Below are 17,642 nucleotides of genomic sequence, written 5' to 3' on the forward strand. Positions count from 1 at the left end.
ATGCACCCTCTTTTTTGCCCTGAGTTCCTGCCAAAGCTCCCTGCCCATCCAGGCCAGTTTGTTCTCCTTGCCAGCTCATCTTTTGGCACACAGGCACAGCCTTGTGTCCCCAAGATTTCTTTCTTGAATTACATCAGTCCTTCCTGGACCCCTTTGTTGAAGGGCTCCTTCCCTTAAAAAAAGCAGTACTTGATTCAGTAGTCTCCAAATCAGCATCCTGAACAGGCCCAACTCTGCCCTCTGGAAGTCCAGCGTAGAAGTTTTGTTGATGCCACCTCCTTGTTTAACTGAATATTGAAAACTCGATTATTTCATGGTCACTGTGCCCCAGATGGCCCCGACCACCACGTTCCCCAGCAGCCCTTCTCTGTTTGTGAACAGCAGCAGACAGAGATTTCTTGGGAGTGGCAAGAGAAGGAAACCTCCCCAAAGTGCAGCTTGGAAGGTTCAGCCTGGAGGTGAGGAGAAAGAGAAGTTGCTCCCAGGGCAGAATTTTGGTGCAGGAGGTGTCTCCCTCAGAAACATGCGATACCCCAAAATCTCTTCAGGAGCACGGAATATCCAAAATATCTGTCAGTAACAGGTTCCCCCTCCCTTCATCATCCCCAGATTTCGGCAGTCTCATTCCAGATCCCACCTCCCCAATCCCAACCCAAACCCATCCCACCCATGCTGGACACTGAGACCCCCTTCCCAAGCCCTATTTACCCCATTTCCCAGCTTCCAAACCCCAACCCACCAATCCTGCCCCACCCAATGCCCATCTCACCCCTCCTGATTTGTGGCACACTTTGCCCAGTCCCCTTCCAACCCATCCCACCCTGAGGGGCTCTGGAACAGAGTAATTGTGGGGTGGGATTGAGTAGTTTTCAGTGACATTGAGTGGTTGTGAGGTGACAGATCAAACTCCCTTGTCCCTTTGAGTGCCAAGAAATGAAGAAAACCACACCAAATACCCCTCAAACCCCTAAATATTCCCACGTATCTCCCTGAATCCCAGATTCCCTGGAAACACTAATAAAAAGTGAGGCTTTAGATGACTTTGGTAAGTTTATTGATTTTTATCAAAATGTTGTCTATTTTAAAGGGATGGAAATGAATCAAAAGAATATTAAGGACCACCAAACAAGAAGACCACCAGTCCAGTGTCTTCCCAATGCAGATAACAGGGAATGTGGGTCACCAGGACTCTGCCCAACGTGGGTCATCTGATGGGGGATGAGGTTGGAGCAGAGCACGAAGCTCTTCCCACATTCAGGGCACTCACAGGGCTCCCCTTACCAGTGACTCCGTTGGTGTCTGGTCAAGTGAGAGCTCCTGGTGAAGCTCTTCCCACACTGGGGACACTCGTGGGGCCTCTCCCCAGTGTGGATGCGCCGGTGGGCGACGAGGTGAGAGTTGTGCTTGAAGCCCTTCCCACAGTCGGGGCAGCGGAAGGGCCTCTCATCAGTGTGAATCCGCTGGTGCCTGAGGAGATGGGAGCTGCTCCTAAATCTCTTCCCACACTCAGAACAGTCATAGGGCCTCTCCCCAGTGTGGTTCATTTGGTGGATGATCAGTTTGGACCTCCGGTTGAAACCTTTTTCACATTCCCCACATTTGTATGGCCTTTCCTCAGCGTGGGTGTTCTGGTGGCAGATCAAGTTGGATCTGTGGCTGTAGCTCTTCCCACACTGCTCACACTCATAGGGCCTTTCCCTGGTGTGGATCCTCTGGTGGCAGATCAGGTGGGACCTTGTGCTGAAGCTCATCCCACATTCCCCACACTCGTGGGGCCTCTCCCCAGTGTGGATGCGCCGGTGCCTGATGAGGGTGGAGTTGCGATTGAAGCCCTTCTGGCAGTAGGGGCAGCGGAAGGGCCTCTCCTCTGTGTGAATCCGCTGGTGCCTGAGGAGACGGGAGCTGGTCTGAAACCTCTTCCCACACTCAGGACACTTGTAGGGCCTCTCCCCAGTGTGGATCCTCTGGTGTCTGATCAGGTGGTGTCTCCGGCTGAAGCTCTTCCCACACTCCAAGCACTTGTGGGGCTTCTCCTCATCATGAAGCTGCTCATGGACCAGCTCAGAGCCCCGGCTGAAGCTCTGTCCACCTTCCTGGCACAGGGTAGATCTTTCCTCCTCAGAGCACCCTGGGATGTATTTGGAGGCCCTCCTCCTGCGGGATCTCTGGGGCTTTTCCTCCCTGTTGGATTCCTGTACAGTGGAGCCAATCAAAATGGGCTCTTCCACAAGGTTGTGCTGTGGGGAGTTGTCCTCCCTGGTCTCCATCATCAGCTCCTTGTCTGGGGGAAGAAGGACAAGGAGAGGATGGGATTTGCCTCCGTGCCAGAGGAGAGGGGAAGGAGATCCCCTCAGTCCATCCCTGGCAGGATGGCAGGAGCGGGGATGGAGCCAGGACAGGTCGGGATGGGCAGTGCGGGGCTCTCGGCTGCTCCCACCTGCTGGGGCTGGGGGGAACCCGGCCCGGGGAAAAGGAGAGGGAAACTGGGAAAACTGGGGGCTGCACATCCAAACTGGGCCTTGCTGGGGGCCCTGGCTGGGCACTGCCAGCCCTTGGGGCTCCTCTCGGGAGATCTGGGATGGGGGGAAGGCAGAGAGGGGTGGGGGATCCCAGGAGTGGCATCACTGGGAGGGTCTGGTTTGTACTGGAGTAACTGGAAACTTACATGGGCAACCGGGAGTGACTGGGAATGACTACAAGCATGCTGAGGGCAACTGGGATATACTGGGAGTGTCTGTGACCATAATGGGGGGACTGAAACCACACTGGGAACAGCTGGAACCCCACTGGGGAGAACTGGGATCACACTGGGGGCAACTGGGCATGACTGGGACTATGCTGGGAGGGATTGGGATCATCTATGGAGTGACTGGGACTACACTAGGGGCAACTGGAAGCAACTGGGCCCACAGTGGGAGGGACAGGGAGTCACTCAGGGCATGGCTGCAATAATAATGGGAGTATCTGGGAGTGACTGAGGTCATACTGGGGGTCACTGGAACCACACTGGGGTCATACTGGGGGTGACTGGGTGCAACAGCTCATACTGGGAGTGACTGGGATCATCCTGGAAGTGACTTGAACCACACTGGGAGTGACTATGGGTCCTACTGGGATCATCCTGGGAGCCACTGGGATTACAGCAGGTGTGAATGGATCCTGACTGGGGATTACTGGGAGCTGCTGGGTCCATGTTGGGAGGAAATGTGGATACATTGGGAGCAGCTGGGATCAACTGGAAGGTACTGGAACCATGCTGAAGGGACTGAGACCACATCTGGGGCAACTGGAATCATACTGGGAGCAACTGGGAACACACTTGGGGCAATTGACAGAAATTGGGAACATACAGGAGGAAACTGGGAGAAACTGGGAAAGACTGGGATCATTCTGAGACAGCCAGAATCTTACTGGGGCAACTGGGAGTGACTGGGAAGGACTACAAGCATGCTGAGGGAAACTGGGATATACTGGGAGTGTCTGTAACTGCACTGGAGTGTCTGGAACCACACTGGGAACAGCTGGGATCATGCACGGGACAAATGGGACCATGCTGGGGGCAACTGGGAGTTAATGGATCCATGCTGGGGGCTACTGGACATGACTGGGTCCCTGCTGAGAGAGACTGGGAATATTCTAGGGGCAAATGGGGGCAATTTCAATCATACTGGGAGGAACTGGGAACAACTGGAAGTATTCTGGCAGCAAATGGGGTCATACTGGGATCACAGTGGAAGCAGCTGGGTCCACTCTGGGTGAGACTGGGATCACACTCAGGGGGACTGGGATTGACTGGGAGTGGCTGTGAACGACTGGAATCACACTGACACAAACAGGGAGGAACTGGGAATGACTGGGAACATTCTAGGGGTGACGGGAATATACTGGGAGAGACTGGAAGTCATGGGGATCCTACTGGGGGCAACTGGCATCATACTGGGATTAGAGTGGGTGTGAATGGACACTGCCTGGGGGTTACTGGCAGCCACCAGACCCATCCTGAGAATCAACTGGGAATACACTGGGAGCAACTGGGAATGACAGGATGCATACTGGTGACAACTGGGAGGTTCTGGCAGGGACTGGGATAAAACTGGGGGCAACTGAACCATGCTGAGTGAAACTGGGAGGGCCTGGCAATGACTACAAGGGCAACTGGGATATACTGGGAGTACCTGAGACCATGCAGGTTGTGACTGGGACCACACTGGGAGCCACTGGGAATGTGCTGGTGGGAACTGGGACCAATTGCGAGTGACTGGGGCCCTGCTGGGAGAGACTGGCATCATACTGGGAGTGATGGGGGTTTTCTAGGGGTAACTGCGAGAACTGGGAACACAGCAGACGAAAGAAGGAGGAACTGGGAGCAATTGGGACCCTGCTGGGGGCAAATTGTACCATACTGAGGAATAACTGGGAATGACTTGGCTCATACTGGGAGTGCCAAGGAAACTGGAACCACATGGGGGTGTGTGGTTACTAACAAACCTCCTTCCCCCCAAAAAAACAACAACCCAACCCAAACAAACAAACAAAAAACCAGAAAAGAAAAGAAAAGAAAAGAAAAGAAAACCAAAACCAAAAACGAACAAACAAAACCACCTCCCGGGGACCCCCCCATGTCCCCCCGAGGGCCATCTGCGCCTCGCCTTTGGAGCCCTGCCAGCTCCAAACATCCCCCCAAAAACCCCAAGCCCAGGGAGCCCAAACCCGGGATATTTGGGGCGAGCTCCCCCTCCCCGGGCACCTGCGGGATGGGGCCGATGGTCCCGGGGCTGCTGCGGCTTCAGGGAGCGCTGGAGCCGCCCGCTCCCTCCTCTGCTCTTCTTCCTCCCGCTTCCCGCGGCCGCTCCGCCTCTTCCTCCCTCCCTCCTCCTCCTGCCCCGTTCCCGAACCCCTCGCAGCCCGCGGGACGAGCGGGGATGGAGCCGGGAAAGGTCGGAAGGCAGAGAGGGCCCAGGGGGATGCCAGGACTGGCAGTGACTGGGCTGTGCTGGGAGCACCTCATCACCCCCGTCAGGTGACATTTTATAGGGGACCCCCATTCCAAGCCCCTCTGGGGGATGTTTTGCCCCCCACCCGGTGGGGGTGGATTTTTGGGATTCTCTCTGCCATGGCCGCTTTAAGAGGCGCCTGTTTTGGGTTCCCAGGAAAACTCCCCTTCAAAGGGCAACACCACTCCCGGTGATTCCGGCAGCGGAGCCCCGGGGGGGGCTGGGGGTCCCGGGAGGGTTTGGGGGTCCCGGGGGGGATTTGGGGGGTCCCCTGGGATTTGGGGGTCCCAGGGGGGATTTGGGGGTCCCGGGAGCGTTTGGGGGTCCCGGGAGGGTTTGAGGGGTCCTGGGAGGGTTTGGGGGTCCCAGGGGGAATTTGGGGGTCCCAGGGGGGATTTGGGGGTCCCTGGGCGGGGCTGGTGACAGAGCTGGGACCCCGAGCCGGGTCTGAACCTTCTCACTGTGCCCGGGCAGCGTCAGCGTGTTCAGGGAGATCCTGGGGCCCGGGGGGTCACCCCAAATCCCAGGGGAGCCCAAATGGCCAGGGAGCCCCTGCAGTGCCCGCAGCGCTGGATCTGCTGCAGGCAGGGGGGCACCAGCACTCGGCCCCCACCCCCCACCATCACAGGGGGGCAGAAACGGGGGAGGGGCACGGACAGGTCGGGGGGACCCCCAAAGTCCTGGGGGAGGGGACACGGGGGGACTCCCAGGAATCCCCGTGTGGGGATGAGGGGGGAGCCAGGAGGAGTTTGGGGGGGCCGGGGGGGTCATGGGGGGACCCCCAGGAGTCTTGTGGGGCGTGGGGAGGGCAAAGAACAGGGCGACCCCCAGGATGGGTTTCGGGGAGATCTGGGCTGGAGCTTCCCTGGCAGTGGGATGGGGATGAGACCTGCCCATGGAATTCCATGGGAATGGGATGGCAGTGAGATCCAGCTACAGAATTCCCATGGGAATGGGACAGCAGTGGGGTCCATCCTTGGAGGCCCCACGGGAATTCCCATGTTCCCAAATTCTGCCCTCCCAAATCCCACATTTCCCAATCCCACATTCCCATGGGAATTCTGCCCTCCCCCCCTTTATGCTCCAGTGCCTCCCGCCCATATCTGACACATTTCCGGAGCCATTCCAGGCAGGAGTGCCCCACGGCATTTGTCAATTCCTCAGCCTGGATCTCCTCCTGTTCCCGGCGCCTCTTGGTGACCTGGGCAGCGCCGTGGCCACCAGGAATCCCCCGGATCCCCGGGGGCTCGGGGGGAATGCCAGGAGTGGGAGTGACTGGGCTGTCCTGGGATCCTACTGGGATCCTGCTGGGAGTGAGCAGGAGCAGCGGGATGGCTCCAGGGCTGGGGCTGGGGGCGCTCCTGGGGGGGCCAGGGGGAGTGGGACCCCCGGCCCCGGGACCCTGACCCGCCATTCCCGGCCCCGGGACCCCCCTGCTCCCCTTATCCTGCACAGGGACCCCCTGAATCCCCCATTTCTGAACACCAGCACCCCCTGCTCCCCTTATCCTGCACAGGGACCCCCTGAATCCCCCATTTCTGAACACCAGCACCCTGTGCTCCCCTTTTCCCGGCCATCCCATGGCTCCCAGCCTCCAGACTTCCCATGTGCTTGAATTTGGGATGCCCTGGAATGCCTTGGACCCCCATTCCTGCCTTTCCCAGCTCCCAGCTGTTGGAGTCCAGGACATCCCCTTGGATGACCTGAGACCTGAGAAAGAGAATTTGAGCCCTGGACAGGGGGGTGTGGAACCGGTCCAGGGGGGTTGGAAACCTTGGCACAGAGCCCAGGAAGACACTGAGTTTGATCTTATCCCATGGGAGAAACTTCCAGCATTAGGAGAGGAATTGCAAATCACCAGGAAGTGAAAATAGTAGTTTAATACAGTAGAACATACAAGATTCAGTAGTTTTAGGATTCTTAGAATAGAGGTAAATGGGGGACAAGATGGTGGAATTTGGGTGGTACCTCGTGTCCCTCTCCTTCTTCCTCGTCCTCCATCTTCTGGGGTGGTGATGAAATAAGATAGTTAGAGTGGATTGGGTCAAAGCAGCAGTGACCCTCTTAGTGTAAGCACTAGGCATTGGTGTGAAATAGTAAATATCCTATACGTAATTATCTGTATAAATGTAAGGTGACGTCCCATCGGTGGGCAGTCGCCTCGCGTCCCAGCCGCTGTCCGGACCTCGGCTGGGAGCAGAGAAAAACTTTGTGATATCAAATAATAAACAACTTGAGAAACCAGAAAGCGAGGCCTTGAAGACTCCGCTTCTTTGTACCAACGCGACTCGGGGCTTTTAGAGGCCAAGGACTTTAAACAACTTGAATCTCGGGTGAGAAAACCAACCCGAGAATTGGCGTCCCTGGGTGCCTGGACGAGAATTGGCGTCCCTGGGTACTTTCCAGTGGACACACCAAGGCCTCTGAAGCCAGGAAAACAGCCAGAGAAGACAGGAGAAGATTTTTGGCCAAAGCAGCTGCCTTCAAATTCGCCTTGGACAGACGAACTTCAAGGGCCCTGAAGTCGTCACCCTGAGATCTGCTGGTCGGTGATCAGGACACCCCCGGGACGAATTTGAGAACACCTGCACCCTGTTTTTCGGCTTTTGTAAGACCGGTCGAATTTAAGACACATGGGGGTGGGAATCTCCCAGGAACAGCTTAGGATCCTAGCAAAATTAAGGGTAGTTGTGTCTGCACATCCTGCAGGCCTTTCTGAGAAGGAGCTTCAAGCTCTTCTTTTGTGGGTTCGGTGTAACTTTCCACAGTGTGAGACCCACGTTGTATTTGAGCCTGCATTTTGGCAAGAGGCAAACAGGGAACTTTACAACAGAGCAACTAAGAAAGATAAAGCAGCTGCGAAGCTTTTGCCCGCAGCGAGAACCATGCTAGAGTCCATTTCACGTAACAGAAAAGCAGTTCCTCCTTCTTTACAACAGCAGAGGACTGCGCAAGAGGGACAAAGCAAGGTTTCTTCCGCTGGGCAGCAGCCAGCAGCGACTTGTTCTGCCTCTCAGCAGCAGGCGGATCCCAAATCTCCTAGTGGGGATGTGGGAGGGGAGAGCCATCAGCTCACCCAGGCAACATCAGGGGAAAGCCAGCAGCTTCCCCGAGGTGAGGCACATGATGCACAGCAGCTTGTCTCGGTGCCTCAAACCCCAAAACCTGATTCCCCAAAGCCAGTCCCGGGAAAGCAAAAACTTGTACTTTATCCCAGCGATCAAGATAGAGACATGCGTTCTTCTGAGACATGTCCCCTGGACATGGGACAATTGCCCCAGGGGGGGAAACAGGGAGATTTAGAACATATTCCATCTAGAAGCCCGTTTACCCCCCCGCAGATATCACGCGAAATCGCTTCGCCGCCTCTCCCTCCAGCAGAGCAAGGACAAGCACAGCAGGGGGGAGGGGAAGGGCGCCAAACACCAGAACAGCAGGGAAAACAACCCCAAATCGCGTCAGCCGCGGGAGATAAGACCACAGCGCATGCGCGCGAAAGCAATCAGAGTCAGTCGCGCCGGGAACAATCATACGGCGGTGACGGGGAACGTAACGGGGGGCAGTGGGAAAACATACCGTGTCAAGGGGGCGCGGATCGCGGGGAAAAACAACTTGCAGGTGATCGTCGGGATTTTGCAAACCGCGGGACCGGGACGGCAGCGGGGGAAAAGTCCATGCCGGTAGCTGAGCGCAGGTTGATGACGCAAGCTACGGGGAGCAATGTGGGCCAAATTGCGTCCGCATCGCAAAGCATGGGCAAAGAGCCAGAAAGGGCGGCGCAGGCGCAGGCGCAGAGCCATGCACTGCAAACCCCAGAGGCGCTTGCGGCGGATTTTGGCGCAGGCGCGGTGGGAGTGGGGTGGATTCCAAGCCGCAGTCTCGCTCGGGGCGGGGTAAACCCCGATGGCGAGCGGGACGGGGCGGTCTCTGGGGGCGGGCCGAGAGGGAACGCCTCCCAGGGGGGTGCCGGGACAGCGCAAGCAGGATCGGAGCAGGCGGGGGTGGCACAGGCGGGGATGGAGAGTGGCCAGGGCGGAGAATTTGTCCAGGGAGCCGCCTCCTCACGGTAGCCGCAGACCATGACCCCGCCCACGAGCGGCGCCTTGATACCAGCACAGCAGGCGCTCAGTGATTCAAAATCAGCTAGCTCGTTCATATGCATGGGCGCACATCCAAAAAATATTACAACAGTTTCCAGAGACCCAGAAACGGAGAACTTGTTACAAGCACAGCGTCTTTTGTCGGAGCTGATGGAACAGATCCCAGAAAAAATACCTAGTGCCGGACAGGGTCCAGCTGTCTCGATGACAGCGCCACCTAGTGGCGGGACTGTACAATTACAGCAAACACGGCAACTGCCATACTCAGCCAGTCCAGCAACAGCGCCAGCTAGTGGCGGAACACCCACATTACATCATTTTTTCCCAATTACATACAAAAAACAGATTTATTCTCCAAAGCAGCAATTTCGACAGGAACAAACACAGCCTGTGTCAACTTTAGAGGATCACGAAGCAATTCAACTACAACAACAAGCAGTCAGCACGGATGAAAGCATGATTCATATCACTGCTTCGCAAGGCATTCCTTTCATATCAACAGCAACTGCAGATTCTTCATCTCAAGCTCCTTCAATTTTATTATCCAAAGATTTCATGAAGAAATTTCTCCTGCAATTTAAAGAAACAGCTTTGGAGCTCAACCCAGATTCAAACACTCAATTCCCTCAAGTGTTCCTTTCACCAAAAGCCAATCAAGCTCCTCTTCAATCAACTGCACAGACGCATTCTCCATTTATCCTCCGGCTACCCGATGGATCAACCCTCTCCTTTGGTAGTGCTGCACAGGGATCACGTGCTGCACAGAAATCCCAGCTTCCTACTCCTCAATTAGGAGGAAAAGAAATCTCAAGAAGAGACATATCCCTCAGGGATGAAGGGATCACATCTCAAGAAGATGTGAACAAACACCAAACACAAGAAGACTCCGGAATGACAGGAGCAGCATCATCATGGAAATCGCAGCAATTAATTCCATTTTTGGAAGATTCACAGATATCTGATGCACAGGTACCCAGTGCAACAGATTGGACTGAGATAAAGAAAAAAGCATTGAAAGAATTCAATTTAACAGGTGCAAGAAGTCTAGCATTGCCAGTGGCATACGATGCACAAGGTCAGAATCCGAGATGGGAGCGATTGAATCATGACGTCATCAAGGAATTAGTGAAAGCCATCCGTGATAATGGATTGGGATCCCCGTACTTCAAGCAGCTTTTGAAGGCAACATTCAACATATATGATCTGACGCCTTTTGATCTCAGATCTATCGCATCAATGATTCTAACAGGTTCGCAAGTCCTTATCTGGGAAGCGAAATGGAAAAGAGCCCTTGAAGAGCTCAGGAGGAGATTCAAGGAGGACCAAATGCAGGCATCACCGTGGCAGAAATGGCAGGTGATCCACCAAATGATGACCCAGGTCGTCAAGCAAGGAATTTGCCACGAGAGGTGTTGACAGATATAAATGAAGCAGCAAGAAAAGCAATAGTGCAAATTCCACCAGCAGGAATTCCAGAAAGCATTTACACAGATGTAAAGCAAAGCCCATCAGAATCTTTCTCCTCATTCATTGATCGTCTAACACAAGCAATAGACAGGCAAGTCAATGATGAGGGAGCGAAGCCACATCTGCTTCGAAGTCTTGCTTTTGCAAATGCCAGCGCAGACTGCAAACGCATCATCAGTGCAATGCCAGGCCAGCCGTCCTTGGCAGAAATGTTGGAAGCATGCAGCAAAGTAGGAACACCACAGCATGTTGCATCCATTCAAGCGAGCATCTGGGGAGAACAGATGGAAAAAATCATCAAAGCCCAGACTGAAAACCTTAAGGAGGCTTTGGCAGCTCTTCGACAAAATAATTCCACAACAGTAATGACAGCAAAACTTTCAGGAGCACAATGATACAAGTGCGGCAAAAAATGGCACTTGCACGATCCGCTTTCCAAGCCACAAATTGTTGAAAGCAAAAATAAGTTTTAGAGAAAAGCCAAAAAGAAGTGAGGTGCCGTTGGATGCAATAACCATATTTACCGACGGCTCAGGAAAAACTCACAAATCAGTAATCACATGGCAAAATGCAACAACAGGAAAGTGGGAATCAAACATAGAAACAGTGCAAGGTTCACCACAGATAGTGGAGTTGGCAGCAGTGGTTCGAGTCTTCGAACTGTTTTCTCAACCTCTCAATCTGATCACAGATTCAGCATATGTAGCAAATGTGGTCAGAAGGCTTGAAAATTCACTTTTAAAGGAAGTTGACAATGAAGATTTGTATTCATACTTACTTTGTATGAGGACTCTATTACAAGAGAGAAAACATGAATATTTTGTTTCTCACATTAGGGCACACTCTTCCCTTCCAGGATTCTTAGCAGAGGGCAATGCACACGCAGATGAATTGACTATGCCAATTTCAAACACTTTGCCAAACATTTTTGAGCAGGCAAAGTTGAGTCATGCATTTTTTCATCAGAATGCTCAGGCATTGATGGAAGCCTTTCGCATTTCCAAAAGCCAGGCAAAGGAAATCATCAATACCTGTCCAGACTGTCAGCGTGTACAGCCTCCTGCATCCATGGGAGCAGTCAATCCAAGAGGATTGCACAGTCTGCAACTGTGGCAGACAGATGTCACCAAATACCCATCTTTTGGCAAACTTAAAAACATCCATGTCTCAGTAGACACATTTTCAGGTGCAACTTTTGCATCGTTGCACACAGGCGAGATGGCACAACACGCTTGTCGACACTTTTTACAAGCGTTTGCATCATTAGGTGTGCCGCAAGAAATCAAAACAGACAATGGTCCGACCTACACAGGGAAAGTGCTTGACAAATTTCTGAAAAGGTGGGGCGTCCATCACACTTTTGGTATCCCACATTCTCCAACAGGTCAAGCAATCATTGAAAGGACACACCAAACACTAAAAGCCCTTTTGGAAATACAGAAAAGGGGGGAGGCGGATGCAACACCACACATGCGCTTGAACAAAGCCTTGTATGTGTTGAATTTTCTAAATGGCTCCTTTACAGAGCCCACTCCGCCAATCATCAGACTCTTTTCAAATAGTACAAAAGCAAAACTGAAGGAGAATCCTTTAGTTTTGGTCAGGAACCCAGACACAGGACAAATTGAAGGACCATTCAAATTAGTAACTTGGGGCAAGGGTTATGCTTGTGTCTCCACAGGAGCTGGACCAAGATGGGTGGCTGCAAAGAACGTGAAGCCCTACCGAGTCCAAACGCAAGCAGACGCGGACCCCAAGACAGGAAGCAGGAACACAGGCACGCAGACATGAGCAGATGTCAAGACAGCGGACATCCCCTTGTTCTACGTGCAAGAGAGACTTTGGGATTTGGGTTTCCCTTGGGACTTGGGTGGTGGTGCATTTTAGGAGTTCCTAGGGGAAGGAGGCCTCTGATAGCACACATTCGCCTCATTTTCTCATTGGTTGCCTTGAGCAACGCGGCAGATTGGCCCATGGCTCAACCAAAGGAAAATGTTTGGGAAACTCTGGCCAATGCATCAGGGTTGGACACCATTTGTTTGACACACTCAAGACCAGGGAAGCCTTTTTCAACATGTTTGGTAGGGTTGCCGGTGAGCAAATGGCCGATTCCAAAAAACGTCCCTCCAGCAATCTTAAAGATCATTTCAAATCCAGTGGACAAATGGGACGTTTGGACAAAGTTCCTTCCTGTGGCTCCTTTTGAACCTCAGGAACTGGAAATTCTTGGATCGGTCAGAATGAAATTTTGTGTGAAATTTGACTACTCTGGAGTGGCGGAAAACAAAACAATAGATGTCACTCCAAATCACATAATTTATAGAAAAGCATCGTCTTGGTGTAACTACACTAAGATGGTGAGCAGACCATCCAACCATGATCCAGTGCAATTGCCAAGAGGAATCTTTTTTATTTGTGGGGACAGAGTTTGGCCCGCAATCCCCGCAAATGTCAAAGGCGGTCCATGCAGCATTGGAAGACTTTCATTGTTAACACCCAACATAACGTTACTGAGAGAGCGAAATCCCAAAGAGAAAAGATCTATCCAGCAATATGATCCAAAATGTGATGATGATGTTCATACTTGGTCTAAGGCACAGAGAATTGCGGCTGCAATTTCTTCACCGCAGACAGCATCAGGAGTAGCCTTGACACAATTGGATCATGTGGCTTGTTGGCTGAGTAAGCATGCCCGAGCCATTTCTCTTACACTGAGTGACATGTTAATGGACACCGATAGTGTAAGACGAGCAACTATCCAAAACAGGGCAGCAATTGATTATCTTTTGCTGTCACATGGGCACGGGTGTGAGGAATTTGAAGGGATGTGTTGCATGAACTTGTCAGATCATTCTAAATCAATCCATGAGAACATCAAACAATTGCGGGAAAGTGTGAACAAATTTGGAAAGGAAACAGGGTCGTGGTTGGATGGCATGTTCAATTTTTTAGACCTTTCACCTTTGTTGAAGGAAATTTCAAAAACAGGTTTTTGCATCCTGTTGGGATTTGTAATTCTTCTCATGGTCGTGCCATGCTTCTTTGAATGCATACGGCGATTCATGCACAGGGCTGCAAAAGAGGTCTTTTTGGTGCAAACATGAGGGGGAGATCTTGAAGTCCAGGACATCCCCTTGGATGACCTGAGACCTGGGAAAGAGAATTTGAGCCCTGGACAGGGGGGTGTGGAACCGGTCCAGGGGGGTTGGAAACCTTGGCACAGAGCCCAGGAAGATACTGAGTTTGATCTTAGCCCATGGGAGAGACTTCCAGCATTAGGAGAGGAATTGCAAATCACCAGGAAGTGAAAATAGTAGTTTAATACAGTAGAACATACAAGATTCAGTAGTTTTAGGATTCTTAGAATAGAGGTAAATGGGGGACAAGATGGTGGAATTTGGGTGGTACCTCGTGTCCCTCTCCTTCTTCCTCGTCTTCCATCTTCTGGGGTGGTGATGAAATAAGATAGTTAGAGTGGATTGGGTCAAAGCAGAAGTGACCCTCTTAGTGTAAGCACTAGGCATTGGTGTGAAATAGTAAATATCCTATACGTAATTATCTGTATAAATGTAAGGTGACGTCCCATCGGTGGGCAGTCGCCTCGTGTCCCAGCCGCTGTCCGGACCTCGGCTGGGAGCAGAGAAAAACTTTGTGATATCAAATAATAAACAACTTGAGAAACCAGAAAGCGAGGCCTTGAAGACTCCGCTTCTTTGTACCAACGCGACTCGGGGCTTTTAGAGGGCCAAGGACTTTAAACAACTTGAATCTCGGGTGAGAAAACCAACCCGAGACCACCCGGCCCAAGTGTGCGCCAGCCCCCTGAACTCCGTGTGTGCGGGGGACCCTCAGCACCAAGAGCTGATGGGGAGCGACCACGGGAGAGCCTTTGGGATCCACTGACTGGGGACATTTTTTACTTCATCTCTCTCGGTCACTCTCCCCCATCTCTTTACTGTTCCTCTCTCTCTCCCTCTGTGTCTCTAATTTACTGTTCAATAAAACCCATACTATTGACTTTGCACCCTAAATTGGGCAGAGGCATTTCTGATCATGTGGATAACCAGATGATGACAAGGGGCCGGAGGCCCAGCACTCCGGGGGCTGCTCTGTGCCACTTCCAGTGGGTTGGGCTCCTGAAGGGGTGCCGGGCATGGCCCTTTGTGACACAGCAGCGTTCCCTCAGGGCCCTGGGGAATGTGGAACGTTGTGGGGCCCAGGGCCCCGTTGACATGGCGCAGCCACGCCCGCAGGGGTATATAAGGGGGCGCAGGGCCTTGCGTTGCCCAGTCCCAGGAGAGCCACTTGCTCAGCAGGAAGCAGCTCCTAGGATCCCCTTCTGCGTTGCAGGAGATCAGAGAGAGAGAGAGAGAAGGTGAAGCCCGACTCCCAGGCACCCAGCCCCTTGCCCGCCCGGCCAGCAGACCAGGCCCCCAGCGGGCAGTGGCCGTGGGCAGGCGGCGGCTCCGGCCGGCCCCTGCCGGACCCTGAGGAGGAGGGGCCCTTTGCCAAGATGGAGGAAGACTTGGAATACAACATGGATCGAGAGCTCTCCCAGTGGGAAGGAGAGGGATATCAGCAACTCTCTCCTTCGGAAGAAGTGCAAAGTCATCTGCACATGTTCCCATGGGAAGGAGACAAGGGAGAGCCAGAGTTGTCCCAACTGGGAGATAACAACAACAAGGACGTTTCCCAAGGAGAAGGCTACAGTCTCCAAAACCTGGCCCAGTGGGAAAAAGACAGCAGTGACCACCAGCTGTCCCAACTGGAAGAAAGTGCCAGCAGCCAGGAACCATCCCAATGGGAAAAATACATCAGGTACGAGATGGATGATGACCCCCTGCACTCAGAGAAGGCTGAGGATGCCCAGAGTTGTGCCCAGCAGGGGCCCGGCTCTCCCAGCAGGGTGGGCACCCAGGTGGCAGGAGAGGCAGCCCCTGAGCTGCCCAGCACCTCTCCTGCCTCAGGGAGTCCCACAGAGGATGAGCTGGCAGCTGCTGCTGCTGCAGCTGGAGCTGCTGAGGAGGTGGAGGAGCCCCCGGAGCCTCTGGCTGCTGAGGTAGGAAAGAGCCCCGGTTCCCGTGCTGGCAGTGAGGAGGTGCCATGGGCAGGGACACAGACACCAGTCCCTGCCCCAGCCAGCCCCCCAGGCTGCTGCCAGGCTCTGCTGGGCTTAGCGGGGAACATCAGCTCTGAGGAGCTGCTCCAGCCTGTGCTGGAGGTCCAGCAGCCAGAGGAACAGGGGGCCCTGCAGCAGAGCACGGCTGCAGAAAGGGAAGCAGCAGCTGCAGTAGAAAGGGGAGAGAGCCCAACATCTGCCCCACACAGCCCCTGCTGCCCCCCCAGCCCCTCGCCCAGCCCAGCGGGAGCCCAGGGGCTCAGTGAACAGCAGGAGGAGGCAGACAGGGCATCAGTCCTGGCACAGGAAGAGAGCAAGGAGGGGGCCACAGCTGAGAAGCTTGAGGATTCTCAGTGCAAAGAAGAGGAACACACAGACCTGTTCCAAACAGAAGCCAACAAATACCAAGAAGGGTCCCAAGGGGAAGCCTGCATTGGGCAGGAGCTGTCCCCAGAAGAAACCAGCAGCAACAAAGTATCCCAAAGGGAATCCTTCATTCAGCAGGTGATCTCCCAAGAAGAAGCCGATATCTACAACATGCTCTCTGATTGGGATGAATACACTGAAGACGAGCTGTCCCATGATGATGTTGAGAGCTACCAAGAAGCTTCTGACTGGGGAGAATTCCCAGAGCAAGGCTTTTCCCAGGCACAAGTCAGTATCTCCCACAGTCTCTCAGACTGGGAAGATTACAGCCAGCAGGAGCTGTCCCATGGAGATTTCAGCTGTCTCCAAGAAGTGTCAGATTGGGAAGAGTCCATTGTGCAGCAGCTTTCTCAGGAGGAAGACTCTGTTGCCATGAAGGTGTCCGGAGGCAGTGGAAGGAGAGCCTCTGTGCAGTCTACCTGGGAAAGTGACAGTGAGCAAGACCTTGTGCTGTACAGCTGGGAAGAGAACATTGGGGACAAGGCCTTCCTGCACGAGGAGGACGACTGGGATGAAATCAGCGTCCTAGAGCTGCATGAAGACCAAAGCAGAGAGCCAAGACTGGCGAGAGGTGGGTTCCTCCTGCCAGGCGGGATCTTCGTGCCCATCCTGTGCGAGGGTTGGGTTGAGGACGAGGCATCTGAGCCGCGCCCCTGGGGGCTGCTCTGTGCCTCGCCTCCCCACGTGGAAGCCCTGGCCCCCAGAGGACACGGGGCCCCTGGTGCCTTCCAGGAGCAGGAGCCAGAGGCCGGCACCCTCAGCCAGCAGCGGGCCCCCCGCAAGAAACGTCTCTCCCGGCTCCGGCGGGCGCTGCGGGCGCTGCGCGGCCTCTTCCGCTTCTCCTGCTGGGCCCCGCAGCCCCAGGATTAGGGATGGACAGGACCCCCCTGCACAGAACACACACACAAAAAAATAGAATTAGAATAGGAATAGGAAATAGTCAATAAAGAAGATGAAGAAATGGTGGCAGTAAATAGGAATAGGATTTAGGAATAAGAATAGCAAAAGAAGAAACAGAAGAAGAAAAAGAAGAAGTAGTATTGATAGTAGTAAATAATTTTAATAAAAATAGAAAGTTAAAAAAATTCTGATGACACTGGTATTAATTATATCAACCTAAAATACACATTCAGATGTGTTCCACAGTCACAGTGTTGTTTGAGTTGAGAAAGATCTCAAAAAATCATCTAGGTGCATCTGATTTTCTTACACACTATTCTCTCTCTCTCTCTGAGTCCTCCCTCTGTCCTGGTTTAGGGCAAATTTGGGAGGAAACCTGCCAGTGGGGTTCCTCTGGTTGGCAAACCCAAACAGCCCCTCCCCTCAGCAGGCCCAGGTAAAGAACTTCCTCGGAGGAAAGTGGAAAAAACTATTGATTTGACAAACAAAATGCCCACAAGCATAAAGAATGAATAATATGAAACAATAAAACCTCTCACCGCTCTGAAGAGAGATGGCAAAACTGAGAGAAGCCCTTGCCGTGAGTGAGCTCAGCTCTCTCAGTCTCTTATCAGTCCCAGTCCCTTTGGCCCTGCA

This window comes from Zosterops lateralis (assembly GCF_965231275.1).
Source record: "Zosterops lateralis genome assembly, chromosome: 32".
Taxonomy (NCBI): Eukaryota; Metazoa; Chordata; class Aves; order Passeriformes; family Zosteropidae; genus Zosterops; species Zosterops lateralis.